Genomic DNA, 27376 nt, shown 5'->3' with positions numbered 1-27376 from the left:
ATTTACTAGTTCCTAAACTAATTGGGTATGTTCTTAACCTGAGAACAAAAGAGGAAAAACCAAGCTAGCCCTAGACTAAACCAACTCAGGCAGATTTTAGTTCCTAAACCTAGCCAATATCAAGAACCCACAATTCTTATGTCTTCTCGACATTGGTAATGCAAAAATGAATATTGTAAGTGGAAATGCAATGAAATTGGAATGAAAAGAAGATTAAATGTCCTCATCTTTGCAATAGGAATAGTTGAAAATACTCTGATTTACAACCTTTTGGCCATTTACTCAAAATGTATGAAAGTGTTCAAAACTAAATACAACCATGCTCCAATTGATTATAATCAGAAAAAGTAATAAAAAAATACTCCAATTCAAAATAAAACTTCTTTGTATTGAACACCACAAATAAAAATACTCTGACTTTATTTTCTCACTAATCCTTCGCCAAATTCATTGCAAAAATCAGAATACAAAATCCTCTAAATACATCAAAATTTATGTCTCCTCTCTACCCTGACAATACCTACCCTTGTAGAAAAGAATCCTCCCTCCTCAAAAAAGATCTGTCATAAGAATAATTTCTCAAGTGACTGGTTGATTCTCTCATGACCATTCGATTCCTCTGCCTCTTCGGTTATTAAAATTTAATCATGACCAGCTCTTCACTTTCTAAGCATGCCACATGTCACTTTGAGATTTCAAAAGCTTTCAAAAATGAATCACTATATCATCTGTCTACTCTTGTTAATTAGGTCTGATGTAAAACGTATGATATCGGCATCTGCCCAATTCAATCTCTCTTTAACTTCGTCAAGACGCGTGCCTATACTGTCTGCTTCAATATCCTCACTCAAATTGTTGAAGTTTCGGGCCAATGGAACTACTTGCTCTCCAACTGCATGCCCTTGTTCTAGCCAAGTTCTCTCTTTTTTTAAAGGATTATTGAGCCAGATTGATCAAAACCACCAGTATCTTCAACCTCAGTTTCAAATCGAGCTACCATTGAGCATATCATAAGCAAGCTTACAGAGCTTGTCTGTTTTGGTGTCAAGGAGTAAAAAGTGAACATTCCAAGCTTGAAAAGAGAATAGTATGTGCAGATGCACATATACATTAGTGGGACGAATGCAATAACCTGCACTAGCATCTCTTGCTTTCCTACAGCTTTGATGAGTATAGAAAATAGGGAAAGATCAACCCCGCTTGGCAATAATATGGCTTCTGCTGAGAGAATGGCAGCTGACATAGAACCCAGAAGAACTGTCAGAATTTTCTCAAGCTGCTGCCTGAGTACACACAGCCAAACCCACTCAATCACATCTAGGTATTGTGCAAGAGAACCAGTGCGAGGAGGTCGGAAACTTGATATGTAGCGCCTATCTGTGGAGCTGCCACGTTCATAATTCTTAATTGTGTCCTCAAGTTCAAGAGCCTCGCAGACGTTGCTCATATATTCACTCTTATAACGATAATATTCCTCCCTAGCTCTTCTTAGTTGACGCCTAAGGGTGGCCATTGATTTTTCAGCAGCATCATAATCCATGTCGTTTTCTCCAAATCTTCCTCCTGATGGTTTGAAGTTTGGATCTTCTCTACTCATCTGTGCTAGCATATTGTCAATAACATCCATACAGGGACGTAGTCGATCCCGCTTGGACATTTGATTTGAAGTAGCCTGTGCAATTACAATTGCATTTGAAAGTTCTTGATGAGCATCATCAAGTTTAACAGCCATTTCAGCAACTCGATGCGACAAAACTTTCTGTCGGTAGATCCAATTTGCGTTCCTCCAAATGCTCCTGGGAATTTCAATCAAACCATATTCTTGAAGAAAAACACCCGTAACAAGACCAAAAGTATTTGAGCATGCCATGGCCATACCATTTATCCAATGTCCCCAGGTTCTGTGCATGATAATAAGAATGATAATTCCAAGCAATCCAATATAGCCCAAACTTAAGTAGAAGACAAGATTTCCCTGCACGCTTGTTTTTAAATCTCTCTGTGACTGTGAAATCTGCAGCATCTTCATAACCCTGGATAGTTGGTACTATAGCCCTTCGCAATCTCGATGACACAACTGAAAACTGAAGGAGCTCCTGGCCCGATTTCAAGGTCATGCCATGGATGTGCTGCAACGGATCGCCTAGTCATTGATGAAAGAATGCACTCATTCAATTTAACTTGAAGAAATCTAGAGCTTGAAACCCCATCTCCATTTGAAGCATACGTAATTGCGCAGCTTGTTTTCTCTCATCCCAAACACGTGAGGAGAGTTCTCAATGAGATCCCCACGAAGAACTTCCCCCAAATTTTTAGCACTGTTGACGATCTCTTTTGGCTCCAAATAATAGTAATCATAAGGTAGCTGTGTCTTAGTTGAGGCTAGCTTGTCCACTTTTACCTGTGGCTCATCACCTTCGAAATGAAGATAGACATTATCCATATCAATTGTTGGCGAATCTGACATTTTATTCTCACAGCCTCTGCATATTTCCAATGGTTGTGTATATCAACTAGCATATTCTGAATCACACCCGCATGGCCTTCTCTTTGGCGGAGAATGAGTGAATAACTTCTCCCTGCGGAAAATAAGCAAATAGCTTCTCCTTGCGGAAAATAAGCAAATAGCTTCTCCTTGTGGAAAATGAGCATGAGAGGGCATTTTCTGCCAAAGCAACTTCTTCGTGCTCGGGTCGTCACACTCCAAACAGAGCTCGACAGATATCAATTTTTGTTCGTTTGTGAAAAGATTTGAAACTTTAGTATCTCAAAGGTGAAACCCGACGCCGGTGGTCATAACTTATGTTCATCATATGAGGTGGGCTTGAAGCCTAATTTCATTCCATTAATATCTTCTGAACTCCTTTGGGCCGCGGGTGTCTCTCTTGAAGCACGAACTCAGGCATTGAGTCTTCCACATCCGCAGGCTAGCAATGTCTTTAAAATTTGTCGACTTTCCCTTTCATTCTATCAATCGAGTTTCATATGTCGACTATGTGTCTGGTGTCTTTAAATTGAATTATAAGCTGCATGTTGTCCACCATCATCGGATGTTTGAAATACCACTTCAACAATGTGGGCGCAGTATGAGTTTGAGATCTACGAGCATTTTGCCAAACAATGCTTGGTTTTCTTTCTCAAAGATTTCTCCGAGATACTAGACCCAAGATATATCTTCGTACCTATATTTATACCTTCTATGAACTTAGGTTGGATGACATGTTATCGAACTTGTAGTCCACACAATACTGACCTATTCTGCCATGTGTGTCCAACTGAGCAAACAAGATGTCTGATGGAACTCATTCAAGTATAAATCCATTACTGTTTACAATTTTCAAACTGTGTTTAATATCAATCGAATATCTTTCAACTTTAGAAATGAAAAGTATCTAGCACTGTAATACCTCAAAATTGGCTCATTGCCATTATACCAATTCTGGTCTATCCTGATAATTGCTAAAGTCCTATTTCATTAGGCAAATTCTTGTTCTAACATGTGCTACTTGACTTAATTGTCAAATGCACAAAACCCTAATCTGCATTCATCATATTTCCTATTTAATTCCTATAGTACTCACTCATATTAGCCACATTAAACCTATTTGATTTAAATTTAATTTAATCTAAAGTATTCATACTTTATTAAATTAAATTATCTCCTAAGACTAATGTACTACGAGGTTAAATTTATTTAATTTAATAAATATGCCTATTTTAATTAATTAAACAAAATTATTTAATTAGATAGAAAAGTGTCTCTAATTAATTAAATAAAATTATTTAATTAAATAGAAAAGGTATTTATGAGAGCATATCTCTTTTTATTAAATTAAATATTCTTCCTAAGTCTACTCTTCACTTCAAAAATGGGAATTCCTAGATAACTACTGATCAAATTAGAAGTGATCCAGATCACTTGCTTTCACACTAAAGTCTATCTGAGCTGACTGACTCTTACACTCATATCTGAGCTAATTAACTCTCTTTAATTTGGGAATCTTCCACCATGACTGAACCTTATCTTCAATCCTATCCATTGATTGGAATTAATCTCAACCGTTGAAGAATTTCAGGATTTCTATTAAAGAGACCCTCAATTCTTCATTTTAGGAGAGGAATTGAATTTTTATTGAATTGCTGCTGCATTTTGCACTCACATAGCTCATTGCCAATTTTCATATATTTCTTAGCTTAATTTCATATAGTTTTAGAAATGCATACATTTAGCATAATTTTCTTTACATGCTCTTAGACTACAATGCATTTCTCATCCTAGAATACTTTGCACATTCATTTAGATTAATAGCATTTCTTTAAATCCTTCATTCTTAGAGGGTCTAGTTGCTTACATCTCAAATCTAAGGATATTTAATAAGCAAAATCCCTTTAGATAGAAGGTAACAGGTCGGCTTGCAGGAATATTCTTGGGTGAACAATCTCATGTTCATTCCAGGATGAATCTACATACAATGACCATGTTGAAGTGTGTGTGTTACAATTGAGGCCACATTACACGCATGCAAGCACTACATGTCCAGTTCTCATCAGTAATTCAAAAAAGAGTGTGAAGAATATAGATACTAGATATAACAATACATATTCCTTTTGAAAATTTTGTACACATGTATTATCCAGCTAGCCTTGATAACATTTGTGATCAAGTTTTGATGCAGTGCAATACAACCATGCAGCAGAAACAGAACAACAACAAGAAATAATAATGCTAGATCTGATACCAAATTACAATTCTTGATTCAGAAATATAACTGATTACATGCAATGTGTCGGGCTGTAAGCCCTTCCCAGTTACGACTAGATACAAAGGAAGTAATAATTCTGCAAGATCCCTCAAGATCCAAACCCAAACCCTAGCTAGTCCAGATCCACACTCTGCTAGAAACTTCCAAGGATGATCTCAACTTGTGCTTGCAAGCCCACCAAGAAATCTCCTTATTTTCCAAGCCACAGCTACTAGCTCTACTCCAACTTCATCCCAGTGTCAGCTACCTCACATTCGGCACTCTATCCACACATTCATAACTCCATCACAATCTTGTTGTAAACTACCTCACATTCGGCACTCTATTCATAGATTTAGGAAAACTCGCTCTTCAGCTACTTCTCACACCCACTCCTCTTCTGAGTGAATGAATAATGACTAAAGAATTCCCCACGACCCCTACTTATACTAATCTAAGCCACAAGTTGGCCCAAAATACAAATTAAATGCCAAAGTCGACCTCCTACAACAATTAAATTTCAAAATTGATGTCTTAGAAAAATCATGATATCTCCTAGTTCTGGATAAATTAGAAATTGTACTTCAAACCGTAGGTAGAAATCTAGGCCCTCTTAAATCCCTGAAATTTTCATCCACTAACTCATTATAGAAAATTAGTTACATGACTTGCAACAGGAACAAAATTCCTATGCAAGGCCAAACTCCCCCCAAACCATGCCAAGCAACCAAAGACCATGCCAAGTAACCAGGACCATGCCAAGCCCAAAGATCATGCCAAGTCCCATAGACCATACCAAGCAACTAAAGACCATGCTGAGTAACCAAGACCATGCCAAGAAACCAAGACCATGCCAAGCTCTAAGACCATACCAAGCTCCAAGACCATGTCAAGCTCCAAAGGCCATGCTGAGCTCCAATCCTTCTTTGACCGAGTACCAGTCCAAACATCCTCCAAAGAAACTACTGAGCCTCCTCCAATGAACTCCAAAGTAGTCACCAAGTAAATTCAAGATGCTCCTGCATCAAGTTTTCTATTATGGACTCACATGATGTCATTTTGCTGCAATGATTTGAAATGAATGTGTTACTTGTGCCATGCTAATCTTAGAAACATTATCCATAGCACTATTATAATCAAACATCCATCAAAGCCATATATGACAAGATTTGAGTTGTGAGCTATAGAATTGATTCTGTTTTTGGGAGCTTCGAGTGTCAAATTATTTCCTTGAACAAGATCTTGGTGAATCTTCACTTCAGCTTTCAGCAAGAGATTCTAAGGCTTGAAGTTAGCAACTTTTATTTTTAAATTGAACCCCAAATCCTGAACTGAAACTTTGAATCTTTTTTTTTACATTGTAGATGTTGAACTTTAAAACTTTAAACATCTAAACTCACTTTTGAACTTCAGAAAAGCTCGTAATTCTAAAACTTTTGATGGGCTGATTTAGAAGTTTAAAATTGGGGAGACTAGCAGTATGCCTATAGGACTTTAGTGTGAAATCAGCCTACAATAGCATAAGAGGGGAGGTGGGCAACATGGAGTGGAAGAATGTTTAGCATTCCCATATTCTCCCCAAAATCAACTTCTTCTAGTGGTTTGTTATGCATCGTAGCATTCTCACTATTGATAATCTTAAGAGGCACAACTTTCAAATGGGAAATTAGTGTGTGTTATGCTATGGGGAGGAAGAGACTATACCTTTTCTTTTAATCCATTGCCCCTACTCTATGTAGGTCTAGTAGAGAATCCTTGACCAACCTAAGATCTTGTGGATTTTTAATAGATATGTTCATCAATGCAACTTAGCGTGGCAAAGCCCCTCATACCACCCCCTCGTTAAAATTATTTGAAAGGCCATTCCCCCATATGTGTGTTGGAACATATGGAAGGAGAAAAATAACTATATTTTTAGACAAGTGGTTACTTGAATAATGATGGGTGTGATCAGAGAGTGTTCTTTGACTTTGAAATGGAAATTGTCCCCCCACTCCTCACACATATTGAGAGTAGTTGGGCATAAATTTGGGACATATCTCCACTAATTGAGAAAGTCAATAATTCAAGGATCCAAAAAAGGCTAAACATCATATGGTAGCCACCTCCCCTAAATTGGTGTAAATTGAACTTCGATGGGTCAAGGAGGAGTGGAGTTGCGATTAGGAGAATCATCCAAAAAATCATCCAGAAAGAACAAGGAGTTTTGATCAAGGGATATTCAAAGAAATATCAGAATGTTTCAAGTAATGAGTTAGAATCCTTGGTACTCCTATGGGGGTTGGAGTTAGTGCATAACATGAGAATTCATAATTTGATAATGAAGGAAGATCCATTATTAGTAATTGAGGTTGTTAAGGGAGATAATAAGATGAGCCGGTATGCCATGTCGATTATTAGAGATGTCCAAATTCTTCTGAACAAGATTAATCAAGTCAAAATTCAACAAGTTTATAGGGAAGGAAATCAAGTGGTGGAAAACCTGGCGGGGTACGAACACAAGGCTATTAATGTTCAATTTTGGGAAAATATGTATGATCTTTCGGTGGTGATTAAATCACTAGCTCAAAAAGAAGCCTTTTGAAGTAATGGTGCCCACTTTAATTAAAAATAAAAGGATCACTTCCATCATTATGCATTGAGCGATGGGTACTTTCAGGGCCACTAAATTATTACCTAATATGGTTGGATGGGCCATGATGGCACTAACTTTAGCCAAAGTGCTAGAGTCAATAATTTTTTGTGGAGTTAACTCTTCCTTTAATTTGCTAACTATAACTTGTGACAGGAAATAAAAGCTTAGTTTTTAGTGTAAGATTTGGAATGATATTCTGCTACATCTAAGAAAGGCACTTTCAATATTTTGAGGCCAACTTTTAAGGGGAATTATAGAAGCATTATGACTCGATGTCTAGGTAACAAAATTTATTTTGAAGTAAATGATGTGAAAACCAAGTGTTTGGTGAACAATTTTGACTTTTGATTTTCCAAGTTGCATTGTCTGGCATGTGAAGGCTTGGCTCTATCTTTTTGGGTAGACTATTGAAGTTAGTGAAGGGTATGGCTATTGAGTTGAAGGAAGGAGAGGATGATCTGATCATTGGGCTTGGGGAGGAGGAAGTTATGGAGAGTAGTAATGAAAGAATCAAACCACCCAAAATTGAAGAGGTTGTTTGGAAGGATAAGGAAACATGGACACATTTGAAGAGAGGTGGGCTTATTTTGTTCATGAAGAGTATTGAAGGACACAATGAGATGTTGACCTAACAGTTTGTGGACTCATGGAAGAACTGGTGGGTTAACATTAACGAGGCCTCTTTTGAGGTTACATAGGAGCTAATTTCTAATGCTACTAGTTGGACATTGGAAGGAAAAAAATTGAAGGAAATAGGCTAGGGTGGTGAATGTGACAAGCATGGAGAAAGTTTTTCATTCTGATGAAGACCCTGTTCATTTCCATTACAGATTTTCCTGTGAAAATCTCTTAGAATTCTAGGATATGGTTTGTTATATAATCATGCCATACATAATTGTGGAAGATAGTGTCAAGGTGTGTTACTACTACCACTTATCCATGCCAAACCATTTTAGGAATAAGGAGTATGGTTCCTTTCCATATCTATTTTTACATTCCATGGAAGATTGTGTGTGGAACATTAGGAAAAAAAGAAAAGAGGAAGAAAGCTATTCTATTTATCACTAAGCCTTGATTTTTTGCCTCTTTAAATTCCACAAAGCCTTTCATCCTTAAATCCTAGGTTAGAGCCCTTCACCTCTGAAAATCACTAAAATGGGTCAAAGTTACTCCCCCTCCACCCAAAGGCTAGAGTGATAGGGATCCTATTGCTTCTTCTCAAAAGATCAAAATGGAGAATGTTGAGGTCCTAAATGTCGAGAATATTGGCACAACCATTAGAAATGAAACCAATAGATCGAGAAAAATACTTAGAGAGAAAATTCCTTGCCTAGCCCTAGTCTAGTTAAACTAGATAAATTTGCCTCAACTGAAAATTGTAGAAGAAAGTCTGGCCCTAGACCCAAACGAAAAGCCACTAAAAAGAACTATGGAGAGTAGGCGAAGGTTGAAAAAGATAGTGAAGTTAAAGATGAGGAATTAATGGAGGAGGAACTGAATAACCCTTTTCCCTCTATGGTTTCTAACACCTTAAAAATGGAGAACATTAGCCTAGATTTGAGAAAGGGGGGAATGTTGGTGAACAAGGTACAATTACTTTTCCTAATAAAATCAAGAACTTGTGCAATCCAACTAAAGCGGAGGTTACTAGGGGAGAGGGTGGGTAGAAATCTAAACAAATGGCGAGAGATCACATCTAGTCGTATGGGGTCACTATGGGAAAAATAGTCAAAGAGCAGGGTAACCCAGAGATTGAGAAGCTAGAAAAGTCCATTGCTAATTTGGCCAAGAAGAACATGGAGCTAGAAGATAATTTTTACAGGGTTGCTAATCTCTCTGTGCGGGTAATGCTTTCAGAAGCCACCACCTTCTACCTCATGTACACTAACAAGGAAGGCATTGATGATGGTAAAGACATGGAGATGACTCACTCACTATATGACTTCTTGGTTGATGACTAGTTGTGATTGCTTTTGGAGAATTGAAGGAACTAGAGAAAGGAGGGTTAGCACTTGCTCACATGCTTTCAGTTTAGTTCTTTTTCTCTATGTTTATTAGGCATTTGATTGGTAAAGGGCTCTCTCTATTAATTTTTATTGGATGGGTTTAATAACCACTGTGAATATTTTGGCCAAGTTTATGTATAATGTTGACATTCTCAAGATTTTTGCTAGTAGTAGTTTCAAAAATGCTTTATCGTGGGGGTTTTTAATATTTAAGAATGTTGGTAGCTTTTTAATATCAAAACCATCATGTTTGATGTACTTAAAAAACTAAATTCTTCATTACATTGAATATCTTGATTATAATTTGGACACAAATAAATACTTATTTTTTACATTTAACCATAAACAATTTTAGTTATACATTTTCTAGTTAATATTAAATTAATTTAGATTAATGTACATAACCATTGTAACTTAAATAATAGGAATTTAAATTCTAAATAGAATTTTATAGAAGTCATGTAGGTGTAATCTACATAAAAATAAGTAGAAAGAGATGGAAGTCATTTAATTTTATTTTGTAACTATTGGAATTGTTTGCATACCAATTTCTTTTTTGACTGGTCAACTGACCAATAAAAACAAAGTATTAAATTTCCTTCAACAAATACATAGTAGTCACTTTTTAATATTTATTTTTAATAATATGTCAATACCATTATTCTGATTTATCATTGACTGAAGCAATGAAAAAAATCTATTTGTTTGAGTTTAAGTAACATACTTTTTAACTTTACAATTAAAAAATTAAAAGTTGGAAGCTTCTTCGCCGGATGGTTTTAGAAACTTTAGAATTCTCAAAATTTCCATTCACATTTATTTCTGGAAGGCAACTTCATAGATAATGATGAAACACATTTGAGTATCGAAACCCTTTGATCCGCCGTGTGCTCGCAAAACTCCTGCAGATGAAGATCAGTCTGTAGCGCCTCACTCCTAGGAGGATTCTTCACCACCCATAGAAAATACTGCCCACTAGCCTCCAAACCTGCCAAAACAACCTTAATCTGTTCCTCATAAAGCACAAACTTGCTGCCAAAGTTAATAGAAACAACTGATCTGGCAGCCCGACAATCCATCCAATCCTTCACACCTCCCATTTCAAAATCTCCCGATGGGCTGCTCAAAACAAGGCCGATGCTCCAAACAGGCACGCCAAATGACCTTCGCACATGATCCAAAAAATTTCCCTCAATTTCCTCAAACATGTTCAATACCACACCTGCACTAACCCTAATATGCTCAAAAAACTTTGAAAATAGATCGTATGTTTTTCCAATTTGACCCCCACTAGATTTTATTGCATTCACACACCTTTGCATTTGCATCACAATGGTTATCCCTTTCGGCTATAGTAACCCTAAGTTCCCCACCCTTGCCCTTTCTTTCAATAGTAGAAATACTTTAGTTGCAGTACACGATGGCCAATTGACTCTGTGTTCAGATTGGGTGGGTGGTGGAGAGGCACCTTAATTTCAAGAGAACAAAGATAAGAAAGCTAGAGAAGCCATTTGTATTAAGTTGTCAAAGGAGATCTTAATATGATAAATAATATAAAAATGTTTATTTAATAGGTGAATGGATCTATTGGCATCCATCTAAAGTCATTTGATTCATAATGTTGGTCTAGGTTGGGTCTGTATGAAAGTTGAAACGTAAAAATGCATAAAGTGCATAAAATGTTGTCAAAAATGCAAAAGGGTTAAAAGAATGTAATGGGTTGTTTTAAAGGGTGGTTTGGAAGTTATAACCAACCAAAAAAATATATAAAAATAGATGTATGGTCAGACCAAAACATTAATGAAAGGAAGAGATACATTTTGAAACAAATTTGGTAATATCCTGAGTTGTTATTTTGATTGGTTTTCAGTTTTAGTGTTGGTTCTAGGACTTGTACGACCATGTATAGCTTGAAAACCATGTAAATCTTGTATGTTTGGATAGAGTAGTGAATAAGATTTATTTTGGCTTTTTTCAAAATTTATTTCGTCTAGAAATGAAGTTATGCACATTTTGGTGAAAGTTAGTATTTGCAGATTTGAGAATTTTAGTAAACAGTCATGTTGCAACATTTGGTATAGACACATTTTGATGAATCAATACCTGTAAGAATATTTATTGGAAAGATATCTGAATTAAATTTCTTTCCCTTTTGATTTGAGTAATTTTTATGCAGATTTGTGAAAGTTATGAGCATTTTAGTGAAAACTAGTTTTTAAAGATATCCATTCGAGATGAAGGCAGTGATTTGTGCTTGAAAAATTATTTATGAATGGGAAAAATAAATGTCTTATAGATTTGGAAACTAGAATCACAAATGGATACTTTGGAATTGGTTTTGTGTCATTTGAATTTTTTTTTTGAAATATATTTGATGCCCAAGACAAGGTTACTATTTTTACTTTTGGTTTATGACAGAGATAATGGATCAAAGTACAGAGACTATAACTTGCAACTTATTTATTTTCTGGTCTCATCTTTGGATATGTTCTTTTGTTCCTAATTTTGAATAATTCCTCCAAATGTCTTGGCAAGAAAATTTCGAAAATGAAATTTATAAACAATGTAATTAGACATAGAAATTTGATTGTGTGAATGAAGATGTTGTCTTTATTGGTGTATAATTTCAGAGTTCTTTGTTGTAATCTTTGAGATGTTCTTGATTCCTTGAGGGTGTACCAGCCTCTTGTGAATCACTTGAGTGGAACTAAGATTCCTTGAAGGTAAATACAGAGGGCTCTACATCAGATTGGTAGCAGAGCTTGAAGATCTTGAGTGTGTGGGTAGAGCATCGAGGGAGGCAATCCACACCAGGTCATTGAAGAATTGGTGTTTGTTTTGTTGATGAGTTTTGGTTGCATGTGCTTATCCATATTGCTACATATGAAGGTTGGGTTGTATGGGTAGACAAGAGAAGGTCTATCATAACCATTCTCCAATAGAGATAAAGCTGAGTAGAAGGTGCAATGTGAAGAGAGAGGCATCTTCTAGGATCTACTATTGGGTAAGATGAATGGTCAAGGGCCATGGATGGTCTAGTTGATTGCCAAGAGACTAGAAAGAGAGAAAAAGAGGAGGAATCCTAGGTGAGGCATAGGGGAGAGTTTTTTGTGGTGATTTTAAAGCAGCAATGGTAAAGATGGATCTCTTACTAATAAGGTGCCATGGTGTTGTAACCATTGATGCTCCACTGATAGGAGTATTTTAGAAAGTGATTTTAAGGACAGTCTTGTGTCCTTGAATGGTAAGTTGATGAGAGAAAAGGCATGAAGATGCAAAGGAAAATGAAGGTAAAGATGAGGATTTTGATCTAATATTTTTTCTTGCAGGTTATTGATTCCATGTTTCCAAGGGACTTGGAAACTTTTCAAGGTTGGGAGTATGGTGCAGAGGCACCTTAATTTCAAGAGAGCAAAGATATAAAAGCTAGAGAAGCCATTTGTAATAAGTTTTCAGAGGAGGTCTTAACATGATAAATAATATAAAAAAATTTATTTAATAGGTGAATGGATCTATTGGCATCCATCTAAAGTCATTTGAGTCATAATGTTTGTCTAGGTTGAGTTTGTATGAAAGTTGAAATGTAAAAATGCATAAAGTGTTAAAAGAATGTAATGGGTTGGTTTAAAGGGTGGTTTGGAAGTTATAACCAACCAAAAAATCTATAAAAATAGATTTATGGTAAAACCAAATCATTAATGAAAGGAAGAGATACATTTTGAAACAAAATTTGGTAATATCTTGAGTTGTTATTTTGATTGGTTTTCAGTTTTACTGTTGGTTCCAGGTCTTGTACGAGCATGTACAGCCTGGAAACCATGTAAATCTTATATATTTGGATAGAGAAGTGAATAATATTTCTTTTTTATTTTTTTTGAATTTATTTCATTTAGAAATGAAGAAGTTAAACACATTTTGGTGAAAGTTAGTATTTGCAGATTTGAGAATTTCAGGAAACAGTCATGTTGCAGCATTTGGTACGGATACATTTTGATGAATCAAGACCTCTAAGAATATTATTTGAAAATATATGTGAATTAAATTTCTTTCCCTTTTGATTTGAGTAATTTTTATGCAGATTTGTGAAAGTTGTCAGCATTTTAGTGGACACTGGTTTTTAAAGATATCCATTCGAGATGAAGGTAGTGATTTGTGATTGAAAAATTATTTATGAATTGAAAAAATAAATGGCTTATATATTTATAAACTATACTCACAAATGGATACTTTGGAATTGGTTTGGTGTCATTTGAATCTTTTTTGTGAAATATATTTGATGCCTTAGACAGGGTTACTATTTTTATTTCTGGTTTATGAAAGAGATAATGGATCTAAGTATAGACAATATAACTTGCAATTTTTTTTATTGTTTTTGGCTCATCTTTGGATATTTTTTGTTATTCCTAATTTGGAACAATTATTCCAAAGGACATGGCAAGAAAACTTTGGAAATGAAATTTATAAACAATGTAATCAGACATAGAAATCTGATTGTGTGAATGAAGATGTTGTCTTTATTGGTGCATAATGTTAGGGTTCTTTGTTGTAATCTTTGAGATGCTCTTGGTTCCTTGAGGGTGTACCAGCCTATTGTGAATCCATTGAGTTGAACTAAGATTCCTTGAAGGTAAATACAGAGGGCTCTGCATTAGTGGGGTTTCCTCTATTGACACTTAAGCATATTATGCTATTGGCTGAAAGTGCTAAAAATAATGTAAGCAATCTTCACTAAGCTACATAATAATATTTTTCTAGGCGTGCCATCCCTGGTTGCTCTATAAGGTGGTTTTTTCATGTCTTTGATAAGCTAAATTTATGGTATGGTTCATACCCAGATAGAGGATGTTTAAGCATTTGTTAAATAGCACGATGAAGAATTTTTACAGACACAATGTTAGCCTTGGTATTACTATGACGTGGTGGAATTCACTTTTCCTCAAAATATGTTTTCTCCAAATCATAGAGGAACAACATGATCTGGGATCTGCAACCCTATCTACCTCTCAAGTGGTACTGCTTACAAATCCCAAACAGCAACGAGCAATGAGCAATCAAAACAAAAGCAATGAGTAATGAGAAATAAAAAAAAGATAATAACAATGAGAAGCACAATTTGTGACACCAATGTAATAATGTTCTGCCCGTTCTCTCCATTGGATATAAATTTCCAAACCCCTATGCACTTTGGCTTCTCCCTAGCTTTAACTCTTGAGGCAACTATGGCAGAATTATCAGAGGCAAAAGCCCCCAAAAGTTCTCCCCGAGTTCCCACAATCATTAAGAAATGCTTCCATTCTTAAAACTACAAGATTAAAATTCTAAAAAAAAATCTATTATGTCAGATCTCCCCTCCATCACAATCATCAACATTGGCATTCCTTGCAACTACACATCATGTCCCAAAAATTGTCTTCTTCAAACTATGCTACAAGAAATTTTATGTATTAAAAAATATTGAAGCTAAGCAACACCTAGGTTGCATGCAAATTGTGTAGGCAACATGCCACGTAGAACGTGCACTGGGAAACACAAAGACACAACATAGGGCTCATTTGAGCAAAGCTTATAATTTGGATAAATCAAAAGCTTTGTTCAAAGAAATATTTTTGTATTAGTTGCATGATATTATAGTTGAATAAAAGCAAAGATAATTTTGATCTTGGTTTAAGTTAAAATCCTTATTACTTTGGTGTTTAATTAAATTAAAAACTACAACATTAATGCATGCAAATTGTGTAGGCATTCAACATGCCACATAGAACGTGCACTGGGAAACACAAAGACACAACATAGGGCTCATTTGAGCAAAGCTTATAATTTGGATAAATCAAAAGCTCTGTTCAAAGCAATATTTTTTTATTAGTTGCATGATATTATAGCTGAATAAAAGCAAAGATAATTTTGATCTTGATTTAAGTTAAAATCCTTATTACTTTGGTGTTTAATTAAATTAAAAACTACAATTTTAATGCATATAAATTGATTGTAGAGAAACAATATAGATTAAAATATTTTTAATCAAACCTTAAATGACCACAAAAAATAAAATTTAAAGGAATAATATGAACTGATTAATATTTAAAAAAAAATTAATAAGAAATTTCTGAGTTTTCAATCTTTGTTTTTAGTTTTAATTTTTCTATTTTTGGACTCTAAATAATAATATTTCAGTCATTTACCATTCATTGCTTGAAAACTCAGTTTCATAATGATGGAATTAAATATTTCATAATATACAAATTTATAATTTTTATAATAAGAAAATTTCATTGGAAAAATTGTGACTCTTCCATTACTTTTCTTTTACAAAATTAGGATAACCAAGAAAATTGAAAAAATCTTCTCTAAGTTGGTGGATCACAGATCACAACATTTATACAATTTCTTAAAGAGATATATTTAATTTTTTTTTCTAATATAGCTTATTTTAATTAAGAAAATTGTAATATTTAATAGTTATTTATTTTCTATTTTTAAATACATTTTAAAATATAATTTTGTTAACTATAAAAGTTTTGCATTACTATTTCCATCTATTCTTATCTACTAGCTATATACATATTATATATTTATATAATATATATAGAGAAAGCTGAGAGATATCGAGGCTTTAATTTTTTAATATCAATAATTTTTGGATAAATTAAAGCCTCGATATATCTAGCTTTCTCTATATACATATTATATAAATATATAATATGTATATAGGTAGTAGCATCCTAAGGGGATGTTAAAAGTATACAATTCTAATATTTATTATATAATATAATATTACTAAACAAATTTTATAATATGAATTTGTATAATTTTATTATGTACAAGATAAATTTTTGACTTTGACAAATAGGTGTAATTTAAACTAGGTTTGGGGTTGTAGCTGCTTAGTTTAATACAAAAAAATGTCAATGGTTCTAAGTAGGTTTAGAGTTTGAGTTTATTGAGGTTTATAGTTAGTGTTAAAATTAGTTTAGTGTTAAGGATATAGTTTTTAGTTGATTTAGTATTATGCTTAGGCTTCATCATCATCTATAGTTTTAATAGGTTTAAGGTTATTATTCAATTTGGCCCAACATTTAATTACTAATAGGGTTCACTTTTGGCTATGATTATTATGTATCATCTCCCTACTCTTGCCATATTTTCTCCCTATTTACCTTTTTTATCTACATCATGTCTCTCACCTTGTCCCTATCCTATCTTATTTACCACTTCTCTAATAATTAATCAGCTCTTTACTCTCACCATATTTCCCCCCCATTTATATCTTCTTTATCTACCTCGTGTCTTTAACCTTGTCCCCATTCTATTTTATCTACCACCTATAATTACTTACTCTATCTCTTTATCTTCCACTCACTCTTTCTCTTGCTCTTCTTATCAATCTATCTTCCCTTTCTATATCTCTTATACCTACACATCTATATCCCCCTAATTAATCTCTTATAGTATTTCACCCCCCTTCTCTCTTTCTCTATCTATCAACTCATTCTCCCCATATTTATCCTCTTTATCTACCCATGTCTCTCACCTCGTCCCCAATATATCTTATCTAACACCTATAATTACTCACTGTATATCTTTATATTCCACTCACTCTTTTTGTCACTCCCTCCTATCACCATATCTTCCCCATATCTATCTCTTATATATATATATCATCCTCATAATCTCTCTCTCTCTCTCTCTCTCTCTCTCTCTCTCTCTCTCTCTCTCTCTCTCTCTCTCTCTCTCACACACACACACACACACACACACACACACACACACACACACACACACACACACACACATCCATTTGTCTATTATCTTTATTTCACTTTCTCCCCTCCCCCATCTCACCATCATAATTTTAGGTAAAATTGGTCTAGTATTTAATTAGGTTTAAGATTATAGTTCAATTTTGGTAAGGATTACATGATTTAATTTGACTTAATATATATGTGGGCATATGTATGTAACCTTATATATATTATAAATGTATATCATTATATATAAAATGTGTGTTTTTTTTTCCTATTTGCATCTCTCTCTCTCTCTCTCTCTCTCTCTCTCTCTCTCTCTCTCTCTCTCTCTCTCTCTCTCTCTCTCTCTCTCTCTCACCATATTTTCCCTATATTTACCTTGTTTATCTACCTAATGTCTCTCATCTTGTCCCCATTCTATCTTATCTATGCCCTATAATTACTCACTATCTCTCCTTAGCTTCCACTCACTCTTTTTCTTGATCCCTCTTTTTACCACGTCATATCTCACCCTCTCCCTATTTTTCACTTGCTATATCTCTCCCATTAATTACTCTCTCTCTCTCTCACCATATTTTCCCTATATTTACCTTGTTTATCTGCCTAATGTCTCTCATTTTGTCCCCATTCTATCTTATTTATGCCCTATAATTACTCACTATCTCTCCTTAGCTTCCACTCACTCTTTTTCTTGATCCCTCTTTTTACCACATCTGCCCCATCTTTATATGTTATACATACACATCTATATCCCCCTAAATAATTTCTTTTATAGTTTAGCCCCCCCTCTTTTGAAGAATATATCATCTCCCTACTCTTGCCATATTTTCTCCCTAGTTACCTTCTTTATCTACCTCTTGTCACTCACCTTCTCCTCATTCTATCTTATTTACCACTTCTCTAATAATTAATTAGCTCCCTACTCTTGCCACATCTCCTACCTATTTACATCTTCTTTATCTACCTTAGGTCTCTCACGTTGTCCCCATTCTATCTTGTCTACCACCTATAACTACTCAGTATGTCTCTTTATCTTCCACTCACTCTTTCTCTTGCTCCCACTTGTCACCATATATTTCCCATCTATATCTCTTATATGTACACATCTAAATCCCCCAAATTACTTGCTCTTATAGTCTTGTCCCCCCTACTCTCTCTCTCTCTCTCTCTCTCTCTCTCTCTCTCTCTCTCTCTCTCTCTCTCTCTCTCTCACACACACACACACACACACACAATTCCCTACTCTCACCATATTTTGCCCCCTATTTATCTTCTTTATCTACCTATGTCTCTCACCTTTTCCCCATTATATCTTATCTAACACCTATAATTACTCACTCTATATCTTTATCTTCCACTCCCTCTTTTTGTCACTCAATCCTATCACCACATCTTCCCCATATCTATGTATTATATATATATATATATATATATATATATATATATATATATTATTCCCATAATCTCTCTCTCTTTCATGCACACAAACACGCGCATGCGAGCGCACACACACATCATCCCCATATTAACCCTCCCTCTCTCTCTCTCTCTCCCTCCCCCCACCTCCCTCCCTCCCTACTATCGCCATATTTTTCCTATATTTACCTTGTTTCTCAACCTTATGTCTCTCATCTTGTCCCTATTCTATCTTATCCATGCCCTATAATTATTCACTCTTTCTCCTTAGATTTAACTCACTCTTTGTCTTACTCCCTCTTTTTACTACATTTGCCCCATCTCTATATGTTATACATACACATCTATATCCCCTAAATAATTTCTTTTATAGTTTTCCTCACCTTTCTCAAATAATTTATCATCTCCCTACTCTCACCATATTTTCTCCTTATTTACCTTCTTTATCTACCTGATGTCTCTCACCTTGTCCCCATTCTATCTTATTTACCACTTCTCTAATAATTAATCAACTCCCTACTCTCACCATATTTCCCCCCTATTTATATCTTCTTTATCTACCTCAAATCTCTCACCTTGTCCCCGTTCTATCTTATCTACCTCCTATAAATACTCAATCTATCACTTTATCTTCTATTCACTCTTTCTCTTGCTCCTTCTTGTCACCATATCTTCCTCATCTATATCTCTCATATGTACATATCTAAATCCCCTTAGTTACTCTCTATTATTGTCTTCCCCCCCCCCCCGCCCCCCGCCTCCTCTCTCTCTCTCTCTCTCTCTCTCTCTCTCTCTCTCTCTCTCTCTCTCTCTCTCTCTCCCTCCCTCCCTCTCTCTCTCTCTCTCAACTCCCTATTCTCACCATATTTTCATGCTATTTAATTTATTTATCTGCCTATGTCTCTCACCATGTCCCTATTATATCTTATCTAACACCTATAGTTACTCATTATATATCTTTATCTTCCACTTCCTCTTTTTGTCACTCAATCCAATCACCATATCTATCTCTTACATATGCATCTATATCCCCATAATCAATCAATCAATCTCTCTCTCTCTCTCTCTCTCTCTCTCTCTCTCTCTCTCTCTCTCTCTCCCCACCCTCCCCCCTCTCACACACCTTATCCAATATCCACTCTCACCATATTTTCTCCCAATTTACCTTGTTTATCTACCTTGTGACTCTCACCTCATCTACATTCTCTCTTATTTACCCAATATAATTACTTAGTCTCTATCTTTATCTCACTCTTTCTCTTCCTCCATCCTTTCACCATATCTTCACCGCCTCTATCTTTAATTTGTGTTCAAATCTATATCCCCTTAATTACTCTCTTTTAACATCTCTCTCTCTCTCTCTCTCTCTCTCTCTCTCTCTCTCTCTCTCTCTCTCTCTCTCTCTCTCTCTCTCTCTCCCCCCCCCCCTCCCCCCACTCTCTCTCCCCCCCCCCCCCCTCTCCCCCTCTCTCCCTCTCATACACCTTATCCAATATCCACTCTCACCATATTTTCTCCCAATTTACCTTATGTATCTACCTTGTGACTCCCACCTCGTCTACATTCTCTCTTATTTACCCAATATAATTACTTAGTCTCTATCTTTATCTCACTCTTTCTCTTCCTCCATCCTTTCACCATATCTTCACCATCTCTATCTTTAATTTGTGTTCAAATCTCTCTCTCTCTCTCTCTCTCTCTCTCTCTCTCTCTCTCTCTCTCTCTCTTGCGTTAATCTATAAAATTTTATGTACTACCTACTCTTTCTATATTTTCTCCTTATTTCCCTCTTTCATCATGTCCCTCACCTTGTCCCTATTGTCTCTTATCTATCAGCTATAATTACTCACTCTTTTTATCTCTCCCTCTCCCTCTCCTTCAATAACACTTACACACATCTATGTCCCCCTAGATACACACATACACACACACATCTCTCTCTCTCTCTCTCTCTCTCTCTCTCTCTCTCTCTCACACACACACACACACACACACACCATTCCCATAATTCTATTAAAAAAAAAATTAACTTATTTTATAAACTCTCTCTCTATCTCTTTTTAAATAATAATGGAATGTATAAATTTGAACTAACACAAATAATTACAACAAATAAGAATAATGAATTTAGGCTTCGGCCAAAACATAATATGACTTTGAACTACTTACCTTTTTTTTAGCGAAAAAATTTATTACAAATTTTAATTAGATATTTGAACACAAGAATCATATTTAAATTTTGATTTATTACAGTGTATTATGTCCAAAATGATTTTAAATCCATAGAGTGAATTTATAAGTGAGAATGGAATGTATCTCATTATGAACCAGTAAAACTTCATAAAAGAAAACTAAATGTATCAAAATATATAGAAAAAACATTATATTTTTAAGTAAATATTTGGAAATATTAAATAAATATACATGCTCCAAAATTTAGCTATACAAGAGAAATTAAACATAATATAAATTTGAAATACTTACTAATATAATTCTTTCAATTTTTAACCAAAAATTGTATTACAAAATTTGGAAATTTTATCTCTTAAAAATTATTAAATATATGTATTCTAAAATTCAATTTTTTTTTCTTTGAGAATTTACTAACAACTTTTATTTACTAATCTTGAGTACAAATTTAATGAATTGAAATAATTTAGATTTATACACACACATCATCCCCATATTTAGAATCTATCTCATTATGAATGAGTAAAAGAAAATTAACTTATTTTATAAATGCTCTCTCTCTCTCTCTCTCTCTCTCTCTCTCTCTCTCTCTCTCTCTCTCTCTCTCTCTCTCTCTCTCTCTCTCTCTAATAATGGAATGTTTAAATTTGAACAAACAAAAATAATTACAACAAATAACAATAATGAATTTAGGCTTCAGTCAAAACATAATATAAATTTGAACTACTCACCTATTTTTTAACAAAAAAATTGTATTACAAATCTTAATCATATATTTGAACACAACAATCATATGTATTGCTTCCAAAATAATTTTAAATGCATAGAGTGACTTGCTAAATAAGAATGGAATGTATCTCATTATGAACCAATAAAATTTAATTACAAATCTTAATCATATATTTGAACACAACAATCATATGTATTGTTTCCAAAATAATTTTAAATCCAAAATGATTTTAAATGCATAGAATAAATTTCTAAATAAGAATGGAATGTATCTCATTATGAACCAGTAAATTTTTGTTTTGTTTGAAAATTTTACAACTTTTATTTACTATACTAATCTTGAGTACAAATTTAATAAATTTAAATAATTTAAATTATTTTAAAAAAATTAACAATATATTTTATGAAAAATCTTTTCAAAATTATCCAAGTTAATAAATACCTCCTTGCAATGTTCCTTATCATCCTTGGGTGTTAGCAGGGGACTTCAATTCAGTTTTAAGTCTAGAAGAGAAGCATGGTGGTTTGGCTAGATTGGGGCCTTCTTCTGCTCTTCTTCGACAACACATATCTCTTTTGCATCTCTCTGATGTTAAGCCTTCTAATGGCCTCTATACTTGGAATAATCGCAGGATTGGTGTTGCTGCTATCTCAAAACGCCTAGATAGATTTCTTGTTTTTTGCTTCTGGCTTAGTGGCACCCTTACTATCTCTTCAGAAATCCTTGATTGGAGGGGTTCAGATCATTGGCCAATCAAATTTTCCACTATAGGGGCTTATGTTCCAAAGCATCCTCCTTTTAAGTTCCAGTTGATGTGGCTTCGTGACTCCTCTCTTCATGATTTTGTTTTTTGTTGGTGGAAAGATGGTGCCCCTGCATATGGTACTGCAATGTTCTCATTTTCTAAAAGGCTTCAATATGTTAAAAGGCAGCTCAAGATATGGAATAGGGAATGCTTTGGGAATCTTCACTTTATGAAGAGGCTTGCTCAAGAAAATCTTGATGTCATCACAAGGGAGATTAGAGATCGAGGTTTCTCGGAGGATCTTGGCCGGGCTGAATCCCTTACTTCTAGAGCTCTAGAAGAATGGGAACTTCGAGAGGAAATTTTTTGGAAGCAAAAGGCTCGAGTTGATTGGCTCCAGGAAGGTGATCGAAACACTGCCTTTTTCCATAAAACAGTGCAATCTCGCCGGAATCAGAGCACTATCTCTTCTTTGGTTAATTCTCAATGTATCCAACTGAATTCCTTGCCAGCTTTGTTCCAGGAGGCTATTTTGTACTTCTCTACCCTCTTCTCTAAGGACTCTCCTCCTGCTGATAATGAAGAAAATATTATTTTGTCCTGTATTCCTTCCCTTATCACTCAGGAAATGAATGATTATCTCATGCATCCTATCTCTTTGGAAGAGTTGGAGGCGGTGGTCTTTGGCATGCCTAAGGGGAAGGCTCCTGGTCCTGATGGTTTTCCAGTTGAATTATTTCAAGAATTTTGGGACATCATTAATCATGATTTGTTGGAGGTGGTTAAAGAATCCTATCCTAGCAAGCAGATGCTTTGAGCTTTGAACTCTACATTCTTGACTCTTATTCCTAAGAGAGAGGGTGCTAATCAGTTGGAGTTTTTTAAACCAATTGCCTTATGTAATGTGGTCTACAAAGTTATTACTAAGCTGATTGCTGAGAGACTGAGAAGGTGGCTTCCCATTATTATCTTAGAAGAACAAGGCAGTTTTGTTGCTGGAAAACAAATTTTGGATGGGGTGGTTATTGCTACTGAGGCTATTCACTCTATGGATACTTCAAGGGAGAGAGCCATGTTTGTTAAGCTGGATATGGCTAAGGCCTACGATAGAGTTAAATGGAGCTTCCTAAGGAGTATTCTTCTTTCTTTTGGATTTAGCTCTGACTGGGTGAGTTGGATTATGAGTTGCGTTACTTCTGCCTCTTTTTCTATTCTTATTAATGGTCAACCTTCACAACTATTTGGTGCTTCTAGAGGCCTCCGCCAGGGTGACCCTCTCTCCCCATATCTATTCATTATCATGGCTGAAGGCTTGGGCAGATTCATTAAGCATCAGGTGTCCCAGAATTCTATTCAAGGCTGGCGGTGGGGTAATGGCTTACCTTCTCTTTCCCATCTTCAATTTGTTGATGATTCTGCTCTTGCCGGTCTCGCTAGGATCAAGGAAGCTGAAGCCTTTTGACATGCTTTGGACGTTTATTTGGAAGCTTCAGGCCAGAAAGTTAATGAGCACAAATCTTTCATTTACTTTTTTAACACTCCTGATTCTATTCAGCACAGGATTGTTGGTATCCTACAATTTCAGATAGGTTCACTTCCTTTGACTTATCTTGGCATTCCTATTGCTGTTTCTAGGCAGCCACGTCTCTTCTGGAAAAATTTGATTACCAAGCTTCAGGATAAGGTAAATCATTGGACTCATAGATGGCTTTCTACTGCTGCCCGGGTTACTCTTCTTCAAGCTGTTATCCAAGATCTTCCTACTTATAGAAGCATGGTTCATGCTGCACCTATTTACTTTCTTAAGGAGTTTGATGCTCTTTCTCGACAATTCCTTTGGAGTGGTAATTTGCGTAGTACTAAATGGAGCTTGGTTAATTGGGCAACTGTTTGTAGGCCTAAAAAGGAGGGTGGTCTTGGTCTTCGTTCTGCTCTATTGAGTAGACGAGCTTTGGCTACTAAACTTTATTAGCGATGGTGCTCTGGACAGCATCAACTTTGGGCTCGTATTATCACTCATAAATATTTTTATGGTGTTGATCCTTGCTTTGTTTCTGCACTTCCTCTTGAAGGTCGTGGTTCAATGGTTTGGCATACTTTGAAGACAGGTGCGATGTTGGTGAAGAGGGGTCTATTCTGGATATGTAAAGGAGGTTCTCAGGCTTTGTTTTGGTCTGATGCTTGGGATGGATTCCCTTCCATTTTATCCATATACCCTCATCTTCATCCTCTTTGTGACTCTTTTCTTGCCACTGGATGGGATAAAGTGGCTCATTACAAGACTCCTTATCAACTGGGACCTGTTGTTGGTTATAGATGGAAGCATTCCTCTGATTGGCCTCCTGGAGGTACAGACATGGATCATCAGGAGCTTTCTCAAATTCTGGCCTCTAGAGAGTGTTCCTCTTTGCTTGGTCCAGATGTATTGGCTTGGGGCGGTACCTTGTCTGGTAAATATCATGTCTCTGCTGGGTATCAGGAGATAACTAGACAATTATTTGGGGATGCTGAGGTCCCTTGGTGGAAGCAAGTCTAGAATAAAGTTTCTTGGTCCAAGTGCAATTTTTTCATGTGGCTAGTGGCTCACAACTGTTGTCTTACCTGGGATAATCTTTGTAAACGTGGATTTCAGGGCCCCTCTTATTGTGTTTTGTGTGGTAATGGAGAGGAGTCTGTCTCCCATCTATTCTTCCATTGCTCCTATTCTACTCAGATATGGCACCTTTGGTGGAGCGCTTGGGGTTGCTCTTGTCGGCATGCTTCCTCTTTGCCTGAGTTCTGGGCTCGCTTGGGTAGTGCTCCCTCCAAGTCTTCTTCTCTCCATGCTGCTTGGATTGCTGGCCCATCTTTCATGCTTTGGCATATTTGGTTGGAGAGGAATCGTCGAATATTCCAAGATGTTCGGCTTGGTGTTTTACATCTTTGGTGGAAAATATCACATTCTCTCCAGGAAACTATTCTTGTGAAGTGTGAGCTTGATGGGGGTATGGATCCGGTTGATCTTTCTATCTGTAATCGCCTCAATTTTCATCTGCAGGATGGGGTTGCGGCTCATAGGTTTCCTTCTATGTCTAGGCAGCTTCACCATCAGAGGAAGGGTCGAGTTAACTGGGATGGGCACTGGACTCCTCCTCCTTGTGGAGTTCTGAAAATTAACACTGATGGTTCTTCTCGTGGGAATCCTGGTCCGGCTGGTATTGGCGGAGTGGCTCGTTGTAGTTCTGGGAATGTTAATTTTTTCTTCTCAATTCATAAGGGTGATTATACTAACAATCTCATGGAAGCTCAGGCTATTTTATATGCTATGGAACAGTGTTGCTTGTGGGGATGGAGCAAGATTATTTGTGAGTCTGATTCCTACGTGGTGGTGAACATGCTTTCTTCGCAAGAGCTTGAGGATGTTAGTTGGCAGCTGGCCACTGTTGTTAAGTAGATTCTTTTCTTCTCTTCCTCTTTTCAGTTCATTAGGTTCAAGTATATTTCGCAAGAATGGAATAGACCTGCTGATTGTTTAGCCAAATGGGCTTCTAGTCATGATATGGGTTGGAATATTAGGGATGGGGGGCAACTGTCCTTTGAGATGGTGCAAGAATTTGATGATCTTGTTGCTCAGGATCGAGCTCCTTGTTGAGCTCTCCTTGTTGTATTCCTTTCTATCTTAATAAATTTTTACCCCTCCTTTTGCAAAATACCTCCTTGCAATGTAGCTGAAGTCCAGGGATATGCCATGTTTTTGAAAGTTGTGGCTTGAGAATTAGGAAAATGTACCTAGTTGTATAGTTTTTAGTAGAAATATAAACTGTTATATGATTTTTAGTTATAATTTTTTTTTAGAAATATAATTGAATTTTTTCAGTTATTCTATCAAAGATCTTCAATTTTCTAGTAGCTGCACAATGACATTCCTTACTATTTTCACTATTCTAAGATTTTTCTTTCTAATAATTTTCTTATTTGAATCCTCCAGAATTAACATTTGGAAGGTCTAAAATAGATTCAATTTTTTTATTGAATCTTATAGATATAATTGATCTTAACATATATACATTTGTAAGGAGAGGAAAAATCAAATGCAACTGATATAAATGTACACTTATGTAAATATGTGAAGAATTCTGTTTACATCAACTGCATTATTCCATTTTCATTTTACTGTGATTCACTAAATTGATTGAAAATAATTTACCGAAACATTTCAAACCATTAGCAATAATTGAATCCATAAAACATAACCGTTTATACAACTGTTTATACAACTAATAAATATTTGTTAGGAAGCACTTCTGAAAATGCAACGTAATAAAGAATTTTGCAAGGAAAAACAAAGACGTTACAACTAAAATACACTGACATAGACCCCTGCTTCGCCATTAAAGAACTATATAAAAACCTTATCGGCAGGTTAAGAAACAGTATCTCTGAGTTGCCATTGTTTTCCTCATCTAAATTCACACTCTGCTTTTACATGCCTATTTCAAATTTAGATTGGGGATGTCGCAAGTTCCATTCCTGGCAATATAAAAATCTTCCCATTCAAACTGCAACTCCCATGCTGGAATTGAACTATGTGCCTATAAAGAATTGAAGGATTTGGTAGCATTCTGCTTTCAGAGACAAAATTAATCACGTCCATCCCAGCTAGATCAAAACCAATCAAGATCTGGCAAAAGAGGAATATTTTCTACCATATCATTGTGATAAATAGTAGATATATCTGACTTCTAAGCATTACATATAAAAATAAGAAGCAAAGCAGGAACTGACCTTCCATTTCCATACCATGTGACAAATGAGAGATAAATCCCAAATTAAATTTTGAATGCATCTATATGTAATAACATAGTAGACGAGAGATGGCACCATTCATTGATAATCTATTAATGTTCTATGTGAAAGTATGGATTAATTTACCAAAATGAACAAAATGATTGACCTTATTAATTACATTACAAAGAATTAGTACATTTGCAGGCCAAGGCGAAACTCGTCCTCTGATGGCTTGTTGGGCAAATCACTCGATCCCACCACTCCAACCATCTTTCGAAGCCGCACACATGCACACAAAAATAAAGAATAAATCCTTTCCAACACAACCCAAATCAAACAGTCAATAATCACATTACTAAGGAAACCAATTATTTAAGAAATATAAACTTCAACAATCGCTCAA

The 27376-nt window shown here is 35.4% G+C and overlaps 1 pseudogene; it reads right to left on the bottom strand.

Moving 5' to 3' along the window:
- Positions 1 to 719: 719 nt before the first annotated feature.
- Positions 720 to 2467, bottom strand: LOC149558215 (uncharacterized; annotated as a pseudogene).
- Between the last annotated feature and the right edge of the window lie 24909 nt (positions 2468 to 27376).

The sequence above is a fragment of the Cupressus sempervirens genome, chromosome 5 (assembly GCF_028749045.1).
Source record: "Cupressus sempervirens isolate cs-2001-9-10 chromosome 5, ASM2874904v1, whole genome shotgun sequence".
Classification (NCBI taxonomy): Eukaryota; Viridiplantae; Streptophyta; class Pinopsida; order Cupressales; family Cupressaceae; genus Cupressus; species Cupressus sempervirens.
This window is presented reverse-complemented; position numbering and strand designations above follow the sequence as displayed.